Genomic DNA, 21987 nt, shown 5'->3' on the forward strand with positions numbered 1-21987 from the left:
AGTGTCCTACCCAGGAATCGAACCTATGACCTTTCGGTTACAAGCCCAGTTCCTTACCCACTGTGCTACACAGACACCTGTACAGCTGAAACCATGATTCATCAGTGAAGAGGACCGCTCTCCAGGGTGCCAGTGGCCATCGAAGGTGAGCTCTTGCCCACTCACGTCGACTGTGACGCCGAATTGCAGACAAATCAAGACCCCGGTGAGGACGTCGAGCACGCAGATGAGCTTCCCTGAGGCAATTTCTGACAGTTTGTGCAGACATTCTACGGTTGTGTAAACCAACAGTTTCATCAGCTTTCCGTGTGGCTGGCCTCAGACAATCCAAAATCTCTGAAATGACGCTGGAGGCGGCTTATGGTGGAGAAATGAACACCCACTACTCTGGCAACAGCTCTACAGGACATTCATGTAGTTAACATGCATGATCTCTTAACTCTTGAGGCATCTGTGACATGGTGTTGAACAACAAAAAACTCAACATTTTTGGGTGGCCTTTTGTTGACCCCATCATAAGGAACACCTGTATAGTGACCATGGCTTTTAATCAGCATCTTAATATGCCACACCTGTGCAGGAGATGTATTATCTTGACAAAGGAGCAATGCTAGCTAACAGTGATATAAACAAATTTGTGGGCAAAATTTGAGAGAAATTAGATCTTTTTGCACATAGAACAAATCTTTGAGGTATTATTTAAGCACATTAAAAACGGCTGCAAAAATATGGTAAATGGACTGCATTTATATAGCGCTTTTATCCAAAGCACTTTACAATTGATGCCTCTCATTCACCAGAGCAGTTAAGGGTTAGGTGTCTTGCTCAGGGACACTTCGACACGCCCAGGGCGGGGTTTGAACCGGCAACCCTCCGACTAGCCAGACAACCGCTCTTACCTCCTGAGCTATGTCGCCCCTAATAAAAGTATTGCGTTTATATTTTTGTTCACTGTATGTCATTTCCTTCCATTTCACCTTTGCCTTAGCCAGAATTTTGATATTGTTATGTTTGCATTGGTCTTAATTGAAAACTGTTAGCCTTTTCTAATAATGCTGAGCATATTTGTATTGGGGGCTAAGTAATAGATAATCATCATTATCATAGTGGCTTGTTGTGTCCAGCTTTGTCAAAATTCATAACACAATGAAACTGAATGTCTTTCAAGGGATTAACACTATTCTCTAATGAGGACATGTAACTTACTGTAGTGTAAGCGTTCGTAGGAGGCTCAGCCATGTGTTTGATGCACCAATCTGCTGTGAAGCTAGAACATTCCAGCATTTTCCTCATGGTAGAATATTATATTTTATTGTACATGGTGTATTAATGTCTCCATAGGTATAGAAAGTAAATATTCAAATTTAATCATTGCTGATATGTGCTAGATGAATGTAAAATTTCCAACTGACAAAAACTAGAAACATCTGTGAGACACACTACAGACAAATGTCATCCCTTGGCATGCAACAAAAGATTATATACTATAGAGTACAAAGTGGTGTTTTAATGAAGCACAGGAGTTTATTGTTACATATTTAGGTCTGTGTGTACATAAGTGCATCATATTGCTTTTGCATTAATTCCCACTTGAAAATAATGCACAAGTGAGTTTCATGAGTCACAACAGGTGACTTGTAGAGGAATATATGATAATTTTATGGTTTACTGAAATGCACAATTTAGCCTATTTGGATAGATTTGAAGACACCAGGGTACATGGCTTATATTTTGCTTAATAGTTCTTTAATAGTTCCACATATCACTCTCTGATTTGGCAAACTTGCTGTCAGGGAGGTCATGTTCCAGGAAATGTACAGGTTTATCTGTATTGTGACTTTCTGTCATAGGTTTGGGGTGCAGTCAGTCTTGGCTGAGTGCCCCCGCTGTTTATACCTCATTGGTGCCGTTCCGATTCTCCTATGCGTGATTCCACCGCGTCGTGCAAGGGTATTTAAGATGCTGTCTGACTTTCAGTCCTTGATTCAGTGTTAACTTATGTTCACTTGAGTAAGGTGTTCAGAGCCTGTTTAAAAGCCTCCTATTCTCTCACTTTCTCAAGAAGCATTTCCCCCTTAGAAGGTTTGTATTTCGGTCTGTGTTTGGGCTTTACCTTTTCGTTTTCCTAAGCTGCGTCTTAGGTTCTTGGGTATCTCGGTGTTCGACCCCAAGTTTTCCTTTTTGTTTTGGGTCTGAGCTGCGACTCAGTCACGTTGGGTTTCCCTGGTTTCTATCCCAACTATTTTCGTCCCTGAGCGGTACTCAGTGTACTCTGTTTCTCGCCCTTGTTTTTTACAGGGTTGTTTTCGGTTTGGCCGGTTTTTAAGGCTTGACAGGGAGTTTGAGTTTTCACTCCTGTCAGTCTGTTTTATTTTTCCCCTTCCTCGTTTCCTCTAGCCTCAGTGGCTTATCACTTCGGGGATAAGATTTTCACGTTCCTGTACAGTTGCGCGTGGTCCTCCGACACTCCCCCCTCCCTCACACTTTCATGATTTCATTGCAAACTAAAGTCATGGTGGACAAATGACTGGGTCATTGCAGAGGCTGCTGTCCTTTTGGCCGGTACATTTCCAGCAGGACAGATTAATATGGCATCAGGATATGGGTGGCATGTGATGGAAGGTCCATTTATGCTTGACTGCAATAACAAGAAAGGAGTGAATAATGTTGATACACATACAGGATCATACATCCTCTCTGTGGTGATAGCAAGGAGAAAGCAAACAGGGCAGGTGCCATGCCTGCCCTTTCAAGGAAGACGGTAAAAACAACACAACTTGTTACACCTGTAAAGCGTAAATATGCGGGTCACACACACAGATCCTCACATACTTCCATTCATGTGCAGAATGAACAGATCTCTTGCTGCAAACCCATCACTCCCTCAATCTATTTATCCTTCCATCCAAACAGTAGGGCTGTTCCATGATTTGAAATTATGCATTCAATGTGGATAAAATTCTATGGATACAATTGGTTATGTTCATGGTATTTTTGATGTTCTACCTTCGGCTAAACAAAAAGTTTTTTATTGGTTAAATTTGTAATACAGGGCTACAGTTTGACTCAAAACATGTAATTTGTGAATTTGTTCATTATGTCAAGTCATCAAGACAAGCAGACTATCATGGCAATTACTCCCAATCAACAGACACACGAAACATAATATTTTCATCCTAAATACATGTACCTGCTTCCTAACGCCTGATGAAGTTGGTCAAATCACCACACAAGCCTGAAAGGCACAACATTACCAAATGCTCAAAGAGCACGTTTTTAATTTTTTATTTTCGTGCAACGTTTTTTTTTTTTTTTTTTAATTTTGGTGCAACAGATGGAACAGTGGGCAAAGTAGGTTGGGACTTTCTTCTGAGAAAGCAAATAGCCTTATGCATACCTTGGATTAAATACAACTTATACATGTATTTCTTAAAGTGAGAATAAGACACAAAAAGCATTAAACTATTTAAGTAATGCATTTTCCAAGCATTCATTAGAATCATATGCAAACAAACCACACAAGAATAATGAAAAATCATCTAATTGATTTCCTATGTATCTACCTCTCTGATAAATTAAATTAATTTGATTGATATGTTAATTATAAAAATAGCCTGTGTGATAGTAACCTTCTTGGTATGTAAAGATAAGCAAACTTAAAACAAAGAACAGTATGCATTTTATTCATAGGTTAATTCAATTCAATTTAATTAAAGTTCTACTTGTTCAATTATATTTTCTTTGTCAAAAACATCATCTTTAGTACTACAAGCAACTGTGTCAACCAACCACAGATGGACAGACTATCTAAACACTTGTTAATGTTAGCAAACGTCTGTTTGCTAACACTGACAACTCTGACTAATAATGCTTGTTACAAATGATAAAGCACAGATAAGTTTCTCATAACAGGTTTTTTTTTAAATCAGTTATCTACATACAGCACAAAAGAAGAGATATAACACAAAAGGTGGAAATTCACTCCGGTAATTTGAAGTTTCCTAAATAAAAGATGACAGAATTGAAGGGAATCCCTGTTTTTGGGTTGAATCTGAAGACATTCAACATGTGTGAGTATGTGTGAGAAACATACAATGTTTCTGAATGCCTGAAATCGTAGGCTACTTATTACACAGTTTGTTAAACTTGGCTCCAAGTTAATGTTCTCAGTTACGCCCTTTTCTTGGTCTAACAGCTTTATGATTGGGTATATCACCAAAGATGTGACGCAATTGTGAGAATAAAAATGGGCACAGACCTGCACTGTGAACAAGAAGCAAAGCTTCATTCCACAACGAAACGGCTTGTTTCTGCGCTGGAGCGACACAGCACCAGCTCAAGGAGCCCCACACGGAACCCACACACCCCTAGGCCGACAACCGAATTCGGGATCTTCAGACCAAGTAAGGATGAATCATATGTCATTAATTATCATTAATCATTAATTAATCATTATCGCTATCTTTGACACCTACTCATGTTTTTCATACCTGTGTTTTATTATTCCTGTTCTAGTGTCATCATTGTTTATAACTCATTCTATTTTCACTTTCACTTTATATGTCCTGTATATGAAATCTTATAAAAATCGTGTTTTCAACATACAAAAAAAGTTACTCACACATACAAAGCATTGTCTATAAGTCATTCATTCAAACACAGGCAAAATTTACGCCTGCCATTAAATCAAAATGACGCCAAGCTACTCTACTACAAACAATAGGCTATCTTGGCTCACTGAAATTAAAGAAGCTGTATTCCAAAGCAATGATATCCAATATTTCCTAAATAGTTTCAAGTCACTTGGCCTTGTGTTTATCAATCTTATAATCATCTCCATCAACCATCTCATAATGTTGTCATTCGCACTTTGTGTCACATCAAAGTGTCAAATAACTAAAAATGACTTATGCAAGACATTTCAATGAATGTACAAAACTGCTGGTGACTACCTACATGAGAAGTATGCATACACATATATGCATGCATAGAGTGTAGGCAGTCCCGGATGCAGGCTGGTTTGATTGAGAGGCAGAGCGAGATTTTGGAGGGGCCAAGTTGAGGACATGATTCTTAATGAGCAGCGGAGTGGATCTGGGAGAAGAAATGTGAAGTGACCCCTTAAGAAATGGTTGTGGATTATGGCTATCCTTGTGTGAATTTGTAGTCTGATCAACATGTACCGTTTAGCAATTTCGCTTTGCTATATATGTTAAAAAAAATGACTGTGACAAAGGGTGGCTTAAGTATATAAAAGAAACCTGAACCAGCAGAAAAGCAACAGTAATGTCCCCATTGTGTGTATTCACTGATTTGACAGCCATCCAATGAGCTTTCATTGACAAAATTATCAGCAAGCTTGTAGAATTAGAGCTCCCTAGGTCGCAACTTGTGTACCCTTCTGTCCTGCTCCATTTTATGTTATTTTGTTGAAATGCACATTTAGTGTTTCTAAGGCTAAAAGGGCATTTTGATACGCTTAGCTGTAGGTAGGCCTCCTCTTCACTGTTTTGCTTAGCTAGATCACTGACCTTATGTGAGAATTCGAGAAGGAGAATAGGAACACTTGACAGTGGAGAATAGCAGCACAGACATATTTCCCAGCAATCTTTGCATATCAGAAAATAACAGTAGCATGAGAGAAATGAGGAGAAATGATGAAATTGAGTAGCTGAAACAATATGTTTTTAGCAGAATGGGCATGTAGGTGAAGTTTGATGTTCACAGACTATAGTGCAAAGAAAATATAGTGACCATGAGCTATATGAGTTTTATATACCGTTCAATAAGTAAACAGACGGTATTACTAATTACTTGTTTATATACTTGAAGTAACGGGTGAAATTGCGTAGGAAAAAATTAAAATTAATCAGGGTCATAACGAGACAGACAGGTCGGGAAACGGGCAAGGATCAAAACTAACAGGCAATCAGAACAGCAGGAACAAACCGATTGACTGGCTCAGTAAACTGGTGCAACAATCTCGCACTGAATGACTGGTGAACAGGGAATATAAACAGTGGAAAACAGGTGCACACAATAACAGTAATGAGTGAAGGGCGTGCAAATGCCTGCTGAGTGAGAAACCGGTAACAGCTGAGAAATGTCATTGAAAAACCACGCCTCCAAAGATCGTAGAAAATTAACTAAATTAAATCTACATTACATTACATTACATTATAGGCATTTAGCAGACGCTCTTATCCAGAGCGACGTACAACAAGTGCATAGGTTTCATGATGTAGAGGCGCAAAAGAAACACTAGAGTGAAGTAAGGATCGTAGTGCCAGAAGTGACCACATCGATCAGGACTCCAACCCTGTAGAGTAAGCTTGTTCAGCAAGCAAGAATCTACAAGGTGAAGGCGCGGCAGGCGACGCAACATATGGCTGCCCGTGAGTGACTTTTGGTAAACATATGCATTGATGATTCTGATATTCCGATAAGTACAAAAGTAATAGTTCAAAAGCAATAGACAATTATTAGATAGCAAATATAAGTGTAAGAAAATGTTAGTGTAAGATCAGAAAAGATCTGCATGAGGCTGAGGCGGGATTTGATTATCCAACTTTGCCCTTCCCAGTCAATGACATTAGCAGTGTGCCACCATCAAATAGGTGTCCAAGCCCTGAATGTTCTTGGTTAAATGTGTCCATGGTTTTAAAGACGAATACAGTCCAGGAAGCACAGCTGAGCTCCGGTTGTATCCATATGGCCTGGCGATATTGTAGCCAGTTAACTGAACGTGTAGAGGGTGTCACAATGCAGTGTATACGTTCGGTGAAAGACGGGGTAGATGTGGTGCAAAAACAATAATTGAGAAGTAATTATTTGTGAGCAAATAAGCATGTATAATGTAAGGGGTTAAAGTTAGTTCCCTGCCGATCACGTAAGGGTCACCAAACTGTAAGGATTTAGAATTAGTGACAGGGACTAAGAGACCAAGTGATTAAGAAGATTAAGAAGTTTATTTTGATGTGTTTTGCAATGAGGAAAACCACATTTATCTGACTCCACAAATATGTACAGTATGTAGTATGAACAGTTTATAATGACAGTTGACATTAACCAAAGATAGGCAGTTATAGGTAAATATTGCATAAACATAACAAGACAAATAAAGACCACTATTCAATAAGAGAAAAGACAACATATTAAGACAAAGAAAAGGAACACAAATAGATTGATGCATGCACAAATTATAAAATATTCATATGAGAAGACTATGGTACCAGGAGAACTGACAAGCAGATTCACCTTCGACGGTAGTACCAGGGGAACTGTGAAGAAGATTCTCCTTGAATGTTTCTTTGGACTTCCCTTAAATGCAATCCTGAGCAAGCCTTCCACATTACACAGTTCCCTCTGTAAGCCCAAACCATTCACACCACCAAGAGACCCATACCCTCTACTACTCTCCTCCAGGAAGCATACTCCCCCTCTATCTAAAATCGAGTGACAGTTATAACATGACCTTATGCTTATATCTGTCTCTAAAATACTATCCTATGGAGGCCCAAGGTGGTGGTCTTTCTATAATCCAAACACTTATGTAGGCAGTACATACCTGGGATAAACCTCCCTATACCAACTTATGACAGCTCAGTGTGCCAGTCCACACATACAGTATCCCCTGTATCACAAATGATATTATTCACAGTCCACCACATTTATCACATTATTCCCAGTCATTTACATGCACATACATATAACACTGTCAACAGATCATAATGTGGGCAATGGTCAATCAGGTTCCTGTCTGACCCAACGGTGCCTATGGGTGCTTTTACGGCATGTAAACAGACACCATCCTGATAATCCTTTTCTGGGCAGGCCAAGTGTTGGTGGGGTAAACAGGTTGTGAGACCGTCCCACGGCAATCTCCAGATTGCAGGGCAATTTCATTGTGTGGACGTGAAGTTGTTTATGAATTCTATCTCTTGAAATGTACAGAAATGAATGTTTTTAAGGGTTGAGTGTCTGTGGCTGTTGCAGTTATTTCTGTGGGGAACTCTGAAAAGTGCCAAACTCTCGGTGCTGTGTAGGCATGGGGCATGCGCTGCCATGGCATAACTCGGCTGGATGGCAAGGCGTAACTTGGCTGGATAGCAAGGCGTAACTCGGCTGGACAGCAAGGCGTAACTTGGCTGGATAGCATACCTGCCATCTCAAGAAAAATAAGCTGAACTTTGTTTCTTTCAGAGATGCTACACTGGGCCATTCTCGTGATGTCCTTGTTATTGGAGCCCTACCTATGTGATTCTAAATCTGGTAAGCTAAATAAATATTTGAAACCAGGTTTCAAAACTATTGTCTATTTTCTTGAAAAAGAACTCTAATATATAGTGGTTATTTGTTACATAGGCTAAAGGAAAAACATAGCAAGGCATATCACGGGTACCAAATCCTGCTGCCTATTGACTGCAGGGCGTTTGAAGAAAATGGGAAAAAATGCCCGTATTTCTTTAGTCAATTTTTTTAAAAATTCAAACACATTAATTTTAACGTAAAATATTTAGACAGAATTGTGTACGGAGAAGGATAGTGCATTTACACTGTTGGAAAATTTTAAATATAAAAGTAATAATCTCGAAGATTTAAAAATAAATGTTTGTTAAGTCACTATCTATCGCCGAATTAGGTAAAACAATGGTGATTGAGCCTATTATTATATTAATTTATATTATTATTATTATTATTATTATTTATGATTAAAGAACTGGGTGTCTGTGGCGACATTCCCGGGAAAAAATCACAAGCGGCGCATAGTTAGTGACGCGTTTTCCATCACCCATCAGTGGTTTGTCCGCCAGAGAGGATAGGCGGAGCTAACGCAACAGGCTCGCTCTTCAACTCACTTGTGTGTGAGCGGCGTACTGTTTTTTCCGGTGTCTGATAGCGTTAAAACTGGGGGGGTTATGGAACCCTAATAAGTTTTTGTGTAACATGAGAGGTCATATTATTTGTTGATGTAGATTTCGTATTACATTTGATGACAATGTAACGTTACTAAATTACATGGCTAACGCTAGCTACCGGACCATGTCAAGAAAGACAACATTAGTTTAGACAACGTTGCGCACAGTATCCATCTCTCATATCAGGTAACGTTGCGTTAGCTAGCTAGTCAATGTAATTAACACAATCTAAGGTCAGCTAACAATTAGAAAAAACGCTAGCTAACACTACCGACCGGTACCGACCACGCAAACCGTCTCTCGAATGCAGTGTTCCCTTGCTGCAACATTGCAGTGTAGCTAACCAGTTAAGGCCAGTTCAGATCAATGATTTGCAACGAGACTGGATGCAACTTGCAAAATTCCAAGACGTCTGATTGTAAACGTTCTAAAACTGCACTTGGCGATTTGACAAGGTGGGTCTTTTGAGACCCCAGGGCAGACAACGGCTCTGCTACTAACCAGTTCTCATTGCTGCAGTTTTCTCTGCAACATTCTAAAACCGTTTCATCTCGTTGCAAATCATTGATCTGAACTGGCCTTAACGTTACCGTTATTTACATTGCCGTCAAGTTCATCAATATATTATAATGATCGGAATAAAGCCAGCGTATAGGTGGAGCAGAGCCGGGTCTGATTTCTGTGTAAAGATGTCAAGCCGGAGAAAACTAAATAAAAGAATACGGCAGTATGGGTTAGCGTTGTTATTATTTTATTACGCTTCCTCACATGTTCCTTCAGCCTTGATTCCCTTTTTTGATGAAATTTCCTTTGTTCTTGTTTTATTCGTCTTGTTCTGATTGCTAATTTAACACCCAGCTCAGCTTTATTCTCGAACAGTTTAGCTAGCAAAACCAGAAATACCAGGGGTAACACTTTGCAAGGCAGTTGTTTCAAAAATATCACACAACAATCATTCTCGAAAAAGACTGTTTATTCTGCATGAGATACATAATTGTACGAGCCACAGCAAATCCCGCAAATTCACCTCTGCAGTGTGAAGATGTTCATACTGGGAAAAAGGATAAAGAACGTTTGTGAAAATTGATCATCACTAATTCTACCCCAGGTCTGCAACAGCATTTTAACCCGGCTCGGCAGTGTAAAGACAGTTTAAGTTAGCCTAATGTTAGACAACGAATGAGTATGTCCTTAACGCTACTTTTATAACAGCCATTTTGTATTCAGTAAATAGTAAGCTAAGTGTTATAGTTGGCGTGGCCCAGGTGCCAACTGACTGACGTCACACAGGCAACATTGGTTGGATCCAGTTGGATCTATGGGAAGTGAGGTCTGAAAACGCACCTGCAATTACCGCTTCTCGCCATTGGTACCGCCAAAGAAAACAAAACGGAAATCTTTGAGATTGTAACTTTAAAGTCTAAATGCCTGAATTAGTGGCCTCTGGCCTTTCTAGTGATAAGGCTATGTGCTTTAATTTGCAGAGATGATTATGATTAGGCTGTTTAGTTATTTAAACATGGATTTTTTCTCCTGCCCTGCAGTAGGTTCTCTGTATATTGTTGAGGACCCAGTCAACAATTCAGAAGCAGACAAACTGCTGAACAAGATCCAATACGTCGCCCGGAGCTGCAAAGAGCTCAAAGAAAAATATCAAGTTCATGACGGTATGCAGCTATTTTCAGAACCTGAATCCAGCAGGAACAATTGCGTCAGAAAGTCTTTTCCTAATAACAATGGACGTGAAATGGCATTTTTCAGATGGGCTGTATTACCTCACTACCACAAACGGAATTCTGTACGAGGCGTTCTGTGACATGACCACGGCGGGTGGGGGCTGGACACTGGTGGCCAGCGTCCATGAGAATAACCTGTATGGGAAGTGCACTCTGGGGGATCGCTGGTCCAGCCAGCAGGGCGACAACCCCAATCTGCCGGAGGGGGACGGAACCTGGAGCAACAAGGTTACCTTTGGGTCTCCTGAGGCTGCCACCTCTGATGATTACAAGGTGAACCATTCACTGCTGCCCCTCAGACCTGACACCTACCACAGAACTCACCATCTCACAGTACTGACCTCTCTTACAGCACCGACCATCTCACAGCAATAACCAACTCACAGCACTGACTATCTCGCAGAACTAACTAACTCAAAGCACTAACTAACTCACAGCACTGACCATCTCACAGTACTGACCGTCTCACAGAAGTAACCAACTCACAGAATTCACCATCTCACAGCACTGACCCTCTCACAGTACTGACCATTTCACAGAACTTACTAACTCACAGCACTGACCAACCCACAGTACTGACCTCTCTCACAGCACTGACCATCTCACAGAACGAACTAACTCACAGCACTGACCATCTCATAGTACTGACCTCTATCACAGCACTGACCATCTCACAGAACTAACTAACTCACAGCACTGACCATCTCACAGTACTGAGTCTGACCATCTCACAGAACTAACCATCTCACAGCACTGACCATCTCACAGAACTGACCACCTCACAGCACTGACCATCTCACAGAACTAACTCACAGCACTGACCATCTCACAGTACTGAGTCTGACCATGTCACAGAACGAACCATCTCACAGTACTGACCTCTCTCACAGAACTAACCAACTCACAGCACTGGCCATCGCACAGAACTAACCAACTCACAGCACTAGCCATCGCACAGAACTAACCAACTCACAGCACTGGCCATCGCACAGAACTAACCAACTCACAGCACTGAGTCCTCTCACAGACTGAACATTGCAAAGAACTCATCCTCTCACAGAATGACCACCATCACATGAGAACTGGCCCTTCCACAGTCTGCAGTACTACCTCACCCACAGAACTGGCCCTTCCACAGTTCTGCAGTACTGACCTCACCCACAGAACTGGCCCTTCCACAGTTCTGCAGTACTGACCTCACCCACAGAACTGGCCCTTCCACAGTTCTGCAGTACTGACCTCACCCACAGAACTGGCCCTTCCACAGTTCTGCAGTACTGCCCTCACCCACAGAACTGGCCCTTCCACAGTTCTGCAGTACTGACCTCACCCACAGAACTGGCCCTTCCACAGTTCTGCAGTACTGACCTCACCCACAGAACTGGCTCTTCCACAGTTCTGCAGTACTAACCTCACCCACAGAACTGGACTGCAGACAGAACTGGCCCTTGCTCCAGTCTAAACTTCATAAAGCCAGCCAGTCCAAAAGAACGGTATACAGTTTAACAGATCCTTATATAAAAGAAGGGCAGAGACCAACATGAAGGAATGGGAGAAGAGAAGGGAAGTTCTCAGTTTTATTGCATGCTGGAATTATAAAGATTCATATGTTTGTATTCAAATCATAATGATATATTTTTGTGTGGGGACGTGAAGATGGTCTAAGATGTATAATTCAGTCCTATCCCATTAGTCTTCCCGTGTAGTCTTTCATCTCAAATTACTAAAGCTAGTTTTCAACACCGGTTTTCAGCAAGTGGTTTCAACCACTTTTATCTTCTTGTGGATTCTGTGTTCTAGAACCCCGGGTATTATGACATCACAGCGGAAGACGTGTCCATGTGGCATGTTCGGAACAATGCAGATATTAAAGAATGGATCGCCAAGTCCATCTTGCGCTACCACACAGCGACCAGCTTCCTGACATTACAGGGAGGAAACCTCTACCAGCTGTTCAAGGTATTGCATCTATTTATGTATTAATGTATTTGGGAAGGCATTCTTGCTTAAAAACAGCTAACTGTCTAACAGCTGAAAGTACAATCTGCAAAACAAACTCTAGTTATTCATGTAATAAAATAACTGTATTTGTGTGTTGCAGAGCAGTCAAAATGGGTTTTGCTGATGCTGTTTTTCTTTCTGTGTTTCAGCGCTACCCTGTGAGATTCAATTTGGGCACATGCAACACTGACAAAGGCCCAACTGTTCCTATAGTGTATGATTTTGGGAATGCAGAAACTACTGCAAATCTGTATGGGCCACACTCAAGGGGTATGAAAGCATTAGAAACAGCACAGCCTGGTGTGTGTATTAGAAACAGCACAGACCAGTGTGTATAGAAACAGCATGGAGTAGACTGGTGTGTGTATTAGAAACAGCACAGCCTGGTGTATGTATTAGAAACAGCACAGACCAGTGTGTATAGAAACAGCATGGAGTGGACTGGTGTGTGTATTAGAAACAGCACAGACTGGTGTATGTATCAGAAACAGCACAGACCAGTGTGTATAGAAACAGCATGGAGTAGACTGGTGTGTGTATTAGAAACAGCACAGCCTGGTGTATGTATTAGAAACAGCACAGACCAGTGTGTATAGAAACAGCATGGAGTGGACTGGTGTGTGTATTAGAAACAGCACAGCCTGGTGTATGTATTAGAAACAGCACAGACCAGTGTGTATAGAAACAGCATGGAGTGGACTGGTGTGTGTATTAGAAACGCACAGCTGGTGTATGTATTAGAAACAGCACAGACTCAGTGTGTATTAGAAACAGCACAGACTGGTGTGTGTATTAGAAACAGCACAGACTGGTGTGTGTATTAGACACAGCACAGACCAGTGTGTGTATTAGAAACAGCACAGACTGGTGTGTGTATTAGAAACAGCACAGACTGGTGTGTGTATTAGAAACAGCACAGACTGGTGTGTTTAGAAAACAGCACAGACTGGTGGTATAGAAACAGCAAGACTGGTGTGTGTTAGAAACAGCACAGACTGGTGTGTGTATTAGAAACAGCACAGACCAGTGTGTATAGAAACAGCATGGAGTGGACTGGTGTGTGTATTAGAAACAGCACAGCCTGGTGTATGTATTAGAAACAGCACAGACTGGTGTGTGTTAGAGAAACAGCACAGACTGGTGTGTGTATTAGAAACAGCACAGACCGGTGTGTATAGAAACAGCAAGACTGGTGTGTGTTAGAGAAACAGCACAGCTGGTGTTGTATTAGAAACAGCACAGACTGGTGTGTGTTAGAGAAACAGCACAGACTGGTGTGTGTATTAGAAACAGCACAGACTGGTGTGTGTATTAGAAACAGCACAGACTGGTGTGTGTATTAGAAACAGCACAGACTGGTGTGTGTATTAGAAACAGCACAGACTGGTGTGTGTTAGAGAAACAGCACAGACTGGTGTGTGTATTTGAAACAGCTCAGATTGGTGTGTGTATTAGAAACAGCACAGACTGGTGTGTGTATTTGAAACAGCTCAGATTGGTGTGTGTATTAGAAACAACACAGACTGGCCTGTAATGTAATGTAATGTGTGTATTACAACCCATACTGATATGCTTATGGAGACAACACAGACAGAGATGTTATCATTCTCTTCTCATTTTTGTTACAGGGGAGTTTACTGCAGGTTTTATCACTTTCCGAGTCTTCAACAATGAGAGGGCAGCTATGGCCATCTGCTCTGGAGTCAGTCCCAGGATGCAACACAGAACATGTAAGACTGCTTATAGCATGTGTGCTTTAAGACATACATATGACTGTTATAGCATGGTGCTATACATATGACGGCTTATAGCATGGCAGGCTTTTTAAGACATACATATGACTATATCTAAAGCAAAGTGTTTATTGGAGTGTATAATAATGGCTAGCTATGATTACTCTAAGTTAGAACTAAGGAATAACTGGCATGTTCACTGTGCACAGTTCATTTAAACAGAAAGCTATTTCCCCATGTGCTCACCACTACTTTAAATTAGGAAATATCTGAATTAGAAAGTAAGCTAGAATTTCTTCATAAGAGACGTTTGTTTGAAAACAAACTGCCCACGTCTACTACTGTTGGGAAGTTTGATTCATGAAACTGAATCAGTATGTTTGAGTCAGTTCATCTAAATGAATCGTACTTTCGAGTCATTGATTCGTTCAATTTATTTTCCCAGACTGCAGTGTGCCTCCGGCTCCTACGTGATGCTTTGTTTTGGTTCTGCTGACAATAAATCACTTTTTCTGAATATAGGGTATAGCAGGGAAATAACTAACGGCTTTAGTGTTTGACATTATTCTGAAAATATAACTAGAGATACATTAATAATTTTTTAATACAAATAACCTTGGCTATGATTACACCACCATGAAATTTGATGTTACCATTTTGACTAAAGTTAAAGTTGAGTTAAGTAAATGCAGATTCAACTCAGATTGGGAGTTGAACAAATCCAATCAATTGTTTTAAGAATAGTCGACTGACATCAGACTAATAACGCTGATGGGGGGGTGGGGAGGGTCTACACGTCTGCCTGGCTAGCAATCCCAGCAAGCTGCTATATCAAAAATATCTGCGATTTGTTTGTCACTAAACGTCTGTTTTACGATTACATACATCAGGATTCCTTGACATAAACACAATACAGTAGCCGAAAAACACTTCCGGTGAAAAATAATTCACTTGCAAATAGCCAAAACAGACTTCTGGAAATATCTGCCGAAATATTTATTGAACTCTCCTGGCGTTCGTTGGAGACAAAGAGATGATAATTCTGCATGTTTACCTGAAATACGTTGTTAAAGGCAAGCTTGATGCAACTATCTAAAAAGTGAGTGTTGCATTTTACTGTGGATTAGGTTTTGCCCCGGCTGCCTTATTTATACTATAGCCATGCTTAAGCTCGGTTCACAACGTCAAAGGTTATAACTACTATTGAAACAACATAGGCTAGAGTAATACTCAGTACTTTAATGATAATAATAACTATAATATTATGTTTATTGCATTTAGATGGGTCCACTTGGAACATTTTTGTCCTTAGCGTGATGTTGAAAGTTTACATAAAGTTGCTTTACACAACGATGTAATTTGATTGATTCAGAATATTATTCTATGTTTACAACGTTATGATACTAAAATGCATCTCTGACAAGCACAGGGGTTAAACTGGGGGTAAATGCGGGTGGACGGTGTTCACCCACCTTTGATAAATAAATAAATCATTTTGACCGGCAATTTTACAAATAACTATGACAATCCAGTCCATTTAGGCTCCAGTCCAATGGCGGCTGGCGATAAAAATTTTGGGGGGGCGCAGTTTTGGGGGTGACAAACAAACTGAAGCAGCACTTCATAGCTAAGCAAAATAAATAAATAAATAAATCTAAAAACAACACAACACACTAATGTTGCCTAAACACTGACCAGTACCACTACTTGAACATATTTTGCCCTCCTTAATAATATAAAATAATATGTAGAGATGACAAAATGCCCATTTCACCTACATCACCTAAAGTTACCAACAGGCAACAGCTCAATTTCTTAATATGGAACTATTAAAGTCATTTTTACTGCCAGTTACATTCTATGAAGTCATAAAAAGAGTAGGAAAATATTAGCTAACCCCAAGGTCATTATAGAGCCTTCTGCTCCCATCTTCTGGACAAAATGTGAATATGTGAATGCTGAAGTTGATAGGAAGCAACAAAATTCACCAACCCACGGAATATCCCGGGATTATCGGAGCTCTCACTCTCATCCTGGCTACGCAAAGCCAACTCAAAGGCTCCACAAAATTTCTATTATTCTGGACAGGATGTGTCGATTTTGTCACCTCTTCGTTGTGCCTTCTAATGCCAACCCTGTAGCCTTCATCTAGCTGTTCAGCAATGCTAAGCCTGCCAAAAAATGTTTTGTCTCATACTATTGTCCAGACGGCTGCGGCTACTTTCGTGCCGTTTGCATTTTTCAGAAAGATGTTATAGGTCTTGTACCCCCGTCGTTGTCCCATACGCTTCGGTGCCGACACTTTGAAATAGCAAACAGGGAAACCAATAAATGGCATTACTCACACCACATCCAGCTAGCCAACTCCGTTAGTCATAACAAGAGCGGGAGAAGCCCCGGGTGTAGGCTCGTTCTCGATCACTTGCCTGCTGCTGAATTTGTAAATCAGGTCGGTCCGGTCCAAGCTCCGTTATTCTCTTTTTTTCTTCCAGCGAACGCCTTAGTTATATTAATGGCGGGTGTGAACATGAAAGATAGCGTCGAGAATTGTCCAATCACATTACATCAAAAAACATAAAAACAATTCGCTGCCAATAAAAGTAGGAGTGTCTGGGGCGCCCCGTGGAAAAACTGAAGCAACCATTTAGGGAGCAGCCTCAGGTCACCTGCTTGCCAAAAGTTGAAGGACTTACCCTTCACCCAGGAAGTAGCCTATATGTATTCACACAGAAATTAACCAAATACAATTTGATTTTGAAACCAATTTTTAATGAATGCTGACAGGCGCTGGCAGACTACCAGGCGCATTGCAGGAGTAAACAATTTTTATTTTATAATTATTTCGCATTTAGTGGGACGGCGCCCCAGTGCCCCGCATTAAAGAACCGCCACTGCCAGCGGCGACTGGTGAACTGAAAATTGGTGGGGCGCAAAACTTTAAACTAATCATTGATCTCAACCTGTTTTCATTAGTAATTTTCCTTTATAATCAAGCATGCCAATGATCGGATTAATCAAATGGCAAGTAGCCTAACACAGCGTCTTCATACCGTGTTAGGGGGATTAAATCATAAATTCAATGTATCCGTTAAAAATCCGTTTTAATCACCAAGTTCACTTAACAAACAAGATACATCAGTCTGTTATCTACCATGTTAGCTCTCAGAATAACCAGCAAAAACAAAACCTGCACTTCAATTGTGTTTACAATCTTGCCTACGCATTGTAGATATTTGCCATGAATACGAGTGCGGAGAAAGAAGTGCATGTATCCGCAAATAATGTTGATTAAAAATGTGCACAATTTCGTACTGCAAATGAAAATAAATGTAGGCTATACGGCCTAGGCTACTTGCTAAAACTGCCTATTTGGGGAGAGCTGGCTATATATGATAGTATATTGAGTAGCCTATTTTGTGGATTAATTGTATTGATACTCAAGGAAAATCAGGGGAAGATTCCGCCACTGCTTAGCAATTAAAACGGATTTTTCTAAATCGCATTTATCATTTAATCTCCCTAACACAATGCAAAGAAGAAAGAAGCTGTGTCCCTTTCCATTTGATTAGTCAGATGTTTGTATGCTTGTTAATCACTGAAAATTTAATTTAATTAAAACAGCTTGAGATCAATGATTAGTTTAAAGGAAAGTTTTGCGCCTCACCAGTTTAAGAAAGATGGATAATAAAGTGAGGACAAGAGGAGGATGACCGATTATTTTCGTGGGTAAAAAAAATTCTCAGCATTAATGACACTCAATAAACTTGAAATATATTATGTAAAAGCTTGCATCAACAGTATACATTCTTTTTAAAACATTGTTTTCCTTAATTACAATTATGTGCACAATACATTAATGATACAACTATTTTGAGTTGAGACATTCATTGGTTTGTACCTTTTTTCACCCACCTCCCACCGGATCTCAGGGTCCACCCACCTCCCAAATCCCAATTTAACCCCTGGACAAGCATAATTAAACACAAAATGTGAGGCTATGTTCAGAGATAGGAATATTCTCTCTGGAGCCTGTCAGCCCTTTTACCCATCATGCTCAAATAAAAATGCACTCTCGATGTGAGCTCCCGGTCTTGGCCCCGAACTGTGGAGAGCAGAACACCTTTAAGCACCCGGGCTGATTAGCTAACGCAACCCAGGTGCGTGTGCTCTCTCCACCTGCTGGCTCAGCTGAGACCAATCTGGTTCACCGCTGGACTGAATGCCTCAGATATTATAGCCAGCATTAGTTGGTTTATCCAACTGAAGGGGTTTAGTTATTTTATTTTATTTATTTTCCTATTTATTATATATAATATATATATATATATATATATATATTAATTATTCTCATTCTTTATTATAGTTTTTTTTTCTTACTTGTTTTTTATATATATTATTCTTAATTCTTGTGCTGTTATTTTTTGTTTGTTGATCTTGCCATGGGCTGCCTTTATTTCTAATATTTTAAATTTGGATTGCATACATATTTTATATTCAAATATTTGCTACAATCTGTTCATACTGTATAATTAAGGGCAACGCCGTTTCTCAGCACAAGCGAAATAATATAATTCTATACAGATACATTGGGTTTTGTATAGAGAAATGGTCCATGTGCTGATTTTATTTTTTACCAAATGTGGCAAGTATGCCCTTATAATACTGTTTAAAAATGTCTAATTATCATCAACATTGCCATTAACGTCATTATAAACATCCTAGTGACACTATTTTTCAAAAACCTAACACTTCTTACGCAAAACATTGCATTTCCTGTTTGCGTTTGCGTCGCAGCTGCTGGCAGCAGCCATTAGCATGCCTACACTCCTCGAGTCGTTCTTTCTCAGTAAGCTTCTTTTCGAGTTTTTGTACCAGTTAAATCTTTCAGTTAGTTTCATTCGTTTGAATCTTTCAATAGGCTACATTCAGCACAATCAGTTAATTTTGGTCATTTGAGTCTTTCAGTAAATTTTGTTCATTTGAATCATTTGAGTCCATTTAAGTCATTTGAGTCTTACAGTACAATTTGGTCATTTGAGTCATCAGTACATTTCGTTAATTTGAGTCATTTGATTTTTTCAGTATATTTCGTTCTTTTGAGTTTTTCAGTATATTCCGTTTATTTGAGTCTTTCAGTATATTTCGTTTATTTTAGTCATTCAGTAGCCTACATTCAGTTCATCTCGTTCATTTGAGTCTTTTGAACTTTTAACGAATTGACAAAAACAAAGGAAAGACCAGTCTGATGGGCTTCCGCTCCAGCACAGCAGTACACAAGCGATAATTTATTTAATGACATAAATGGTATTTGCAATGCCTACTGTGCAAATACAAAAAAAATCATGTAGGCATATTCCAGTTACTTACATTTTGATAATGTATTGTCTTTTGTCTTTAGTGACTAAAAACTGCTCAGAAATAAGTCACCAACTGAATTTATACATATCATACACCGTTGTTAGGCTTGAGCAACATTTAGCCTGCATTTAAAAAATAAAAGGTGCGCAAGTTAGGTGACAGAAGTTACGAAATCGTTTGCAACCAACTAAGGACTGATTATAACAATATAACCTATAGGCTATTTTATTAAAAGAGGACACTATTTAGCAGTGTAGGGCAATTTCTAATGAATGTGTAGCTTTATTGATACATAATCCATTGGGGAATACCTACTGAAAATATACTATTTCATTCACTTTTTATGTAGGTTACAATATTATATCATGCAGTCAAAGAGCTTGGTTAAGTTGTAAGCCAACCGCTTTAATTTTACGCAGACAAGTGCTTGCCATTGCAATTTGAAAACGTTTGGGCGAGGGAGAGCGGTACGGATCCAGGAACAGCGTAGTTAGCCCATTGCGGATCCGGTCCCTTCACGTCTTCAACACCGCCGCTGCTTTCAGTTTCGGGTATTTTTAGGCTTCTGAGCACACAGGCGAGAGGGGCTCTTAGAGCACGCCCCGCTCAAGCGGATCAATGCTGTCATTGGATAATCGCTAGCACACAGCCCAATGGTGAAAATAGTTCAACAGGAGTATCTGCAGGTTCAGCGAATGGTAAGTCCGCAATTTACTGAGAGCTGATTCAAATGAACAAATCTTTATTTGGAGTGAGTCAGTACGATTCGTTCACCAAAAAAATCATTTAAAAAGAACAAATCGTTCACGAACGACACACCACAACATCTACAGGAAAACTAAAAACAAATCAAAACTATGAATGAAATGCCTACCCATGAACACGTATGCTCATGCATACTCACTCTGCTCTCTTTTTCTTTTTGAAAACATGGCCCTGATTTAATTAGCATTCATAGGCAAATATATCACCATACATGAAAGCACCTTTATTATATTATACCTTTATTGACTAAACTTATAACCTTCAAAGTGCTCAGAGCAAAAGAGCCTCCCTTTGCAGTGTGTAGAGAACAAATGAGTCATCATGGCCTTCAGCTCAGTGTCAGCTACAGTTCTGTGGCATTTTCACCAGTTTCAGTTTCACCTGCACCAGCTTCAGCTTCATATTTGTCAGCTTCAGCTCTGTTTTGGCTTCTAACTACCTCTCTTTCAGCTTCAGTTTTTCTGTTGTATTGCAGTACTGTGTGGGGGGAGGAGGCCATTTCCCTGAAGGGGCACCACGTCAGTGTGGGGATTTTGCTGCGTTTGACTGGGACGGCTATGGAACCCACAGAGGATGGAGTGCCTCCCAGGATATGACTGAGTCTGCCATGCTGCTGTTTTACCGCTGAAGAGACACCATTTCTCCCCATCACTCTTCATCGTTATTATTACATTGCAGCAAATCTCTTTCTACTATCTTTGCTTAATTACAGGTGCAAAGGGGTTCTCTATGTTATTTAGGCTTTAACAGAGAAAACAGGATACTACTTCATCTTTTAACTGTTTTAGCAGGTTTAAGTGATGTGTAATCCATTTTTTTTCTATTTTTTACTTTTTCAGAATATAAAATTGGTGTTGGGCAGTAAAATTGTAAAAACTAAATATATGAAATTATGCAGCATTTATGTTGTCACGTTTTCCTTTTAATGTAAGTTTATGGGTGATACAAACTGATACTGAATAGTTCTTTTTCACCCCAAAACACAATTTCACATGTGAATTTAATCCCAAGTGCTTTACAGTGAATAATAATCATAAAGGGGATTTATTTAAGACGTGTGAAAGCTTCTCAGAGGGTAAGGTTGGGAGGGTAAGATTTCAGCATCGCACCAAACAGTGGCGGCTGCTGAGCTGAAAACTGAGGAGGCAGAAAATTTCCCCACTGATTTTGGTCTCAATTTCCTTCATTAACCATACAGTGATTAAGTCATAAAATACTCAATACCATCAGATATAGCCAGCTCTCCTCAATTAGGTTAGTTTAGCAATAAGATAGCTTTTTACTTGTGTTGCAAAAATGTGCACATTTCAATGAACATTTTTTTTAAATGATGCATTCATGTACTCTTTGTTTTCTTGAATAATATTCATGGCAAGCATGAGCAATATGGCAATTTTGTGTTTTAAATTATATTAAAGTACAGGTTTTGTTAGATATAGCCTTTATTTATGGCAGGTTGTGCTGAAATCTAACGAG

General features: G+C 39.8%; 1 pseudogene; it reads left to right on the plus strand.

Moving 5' to 3' along the window:
- Positions 1-4231: 4231 nt before the first annotated feature.
- Positions 4232-21411, plus strand: LOC135239014 (intelectin-like; annotated as a pseudogene).
- The last annotated feature ends 576 nt before the right edge of the window (positions 21412-21987 follow it).

This window comes from Anguilla rostrata, chromosome 14, assembly GCF_018555375.3.
Source record: "Anguilla rostrata isolate EN2019 chromosome 14, ASM1855537v3, whole genome shotgun sequence".
Taxonomy (NCBI): Eukaryota; Metazoa; Chordata; class Actinopteri; order Anguilliformes; family Anguillidae; genus Anguilla; species Anguilla rostrata.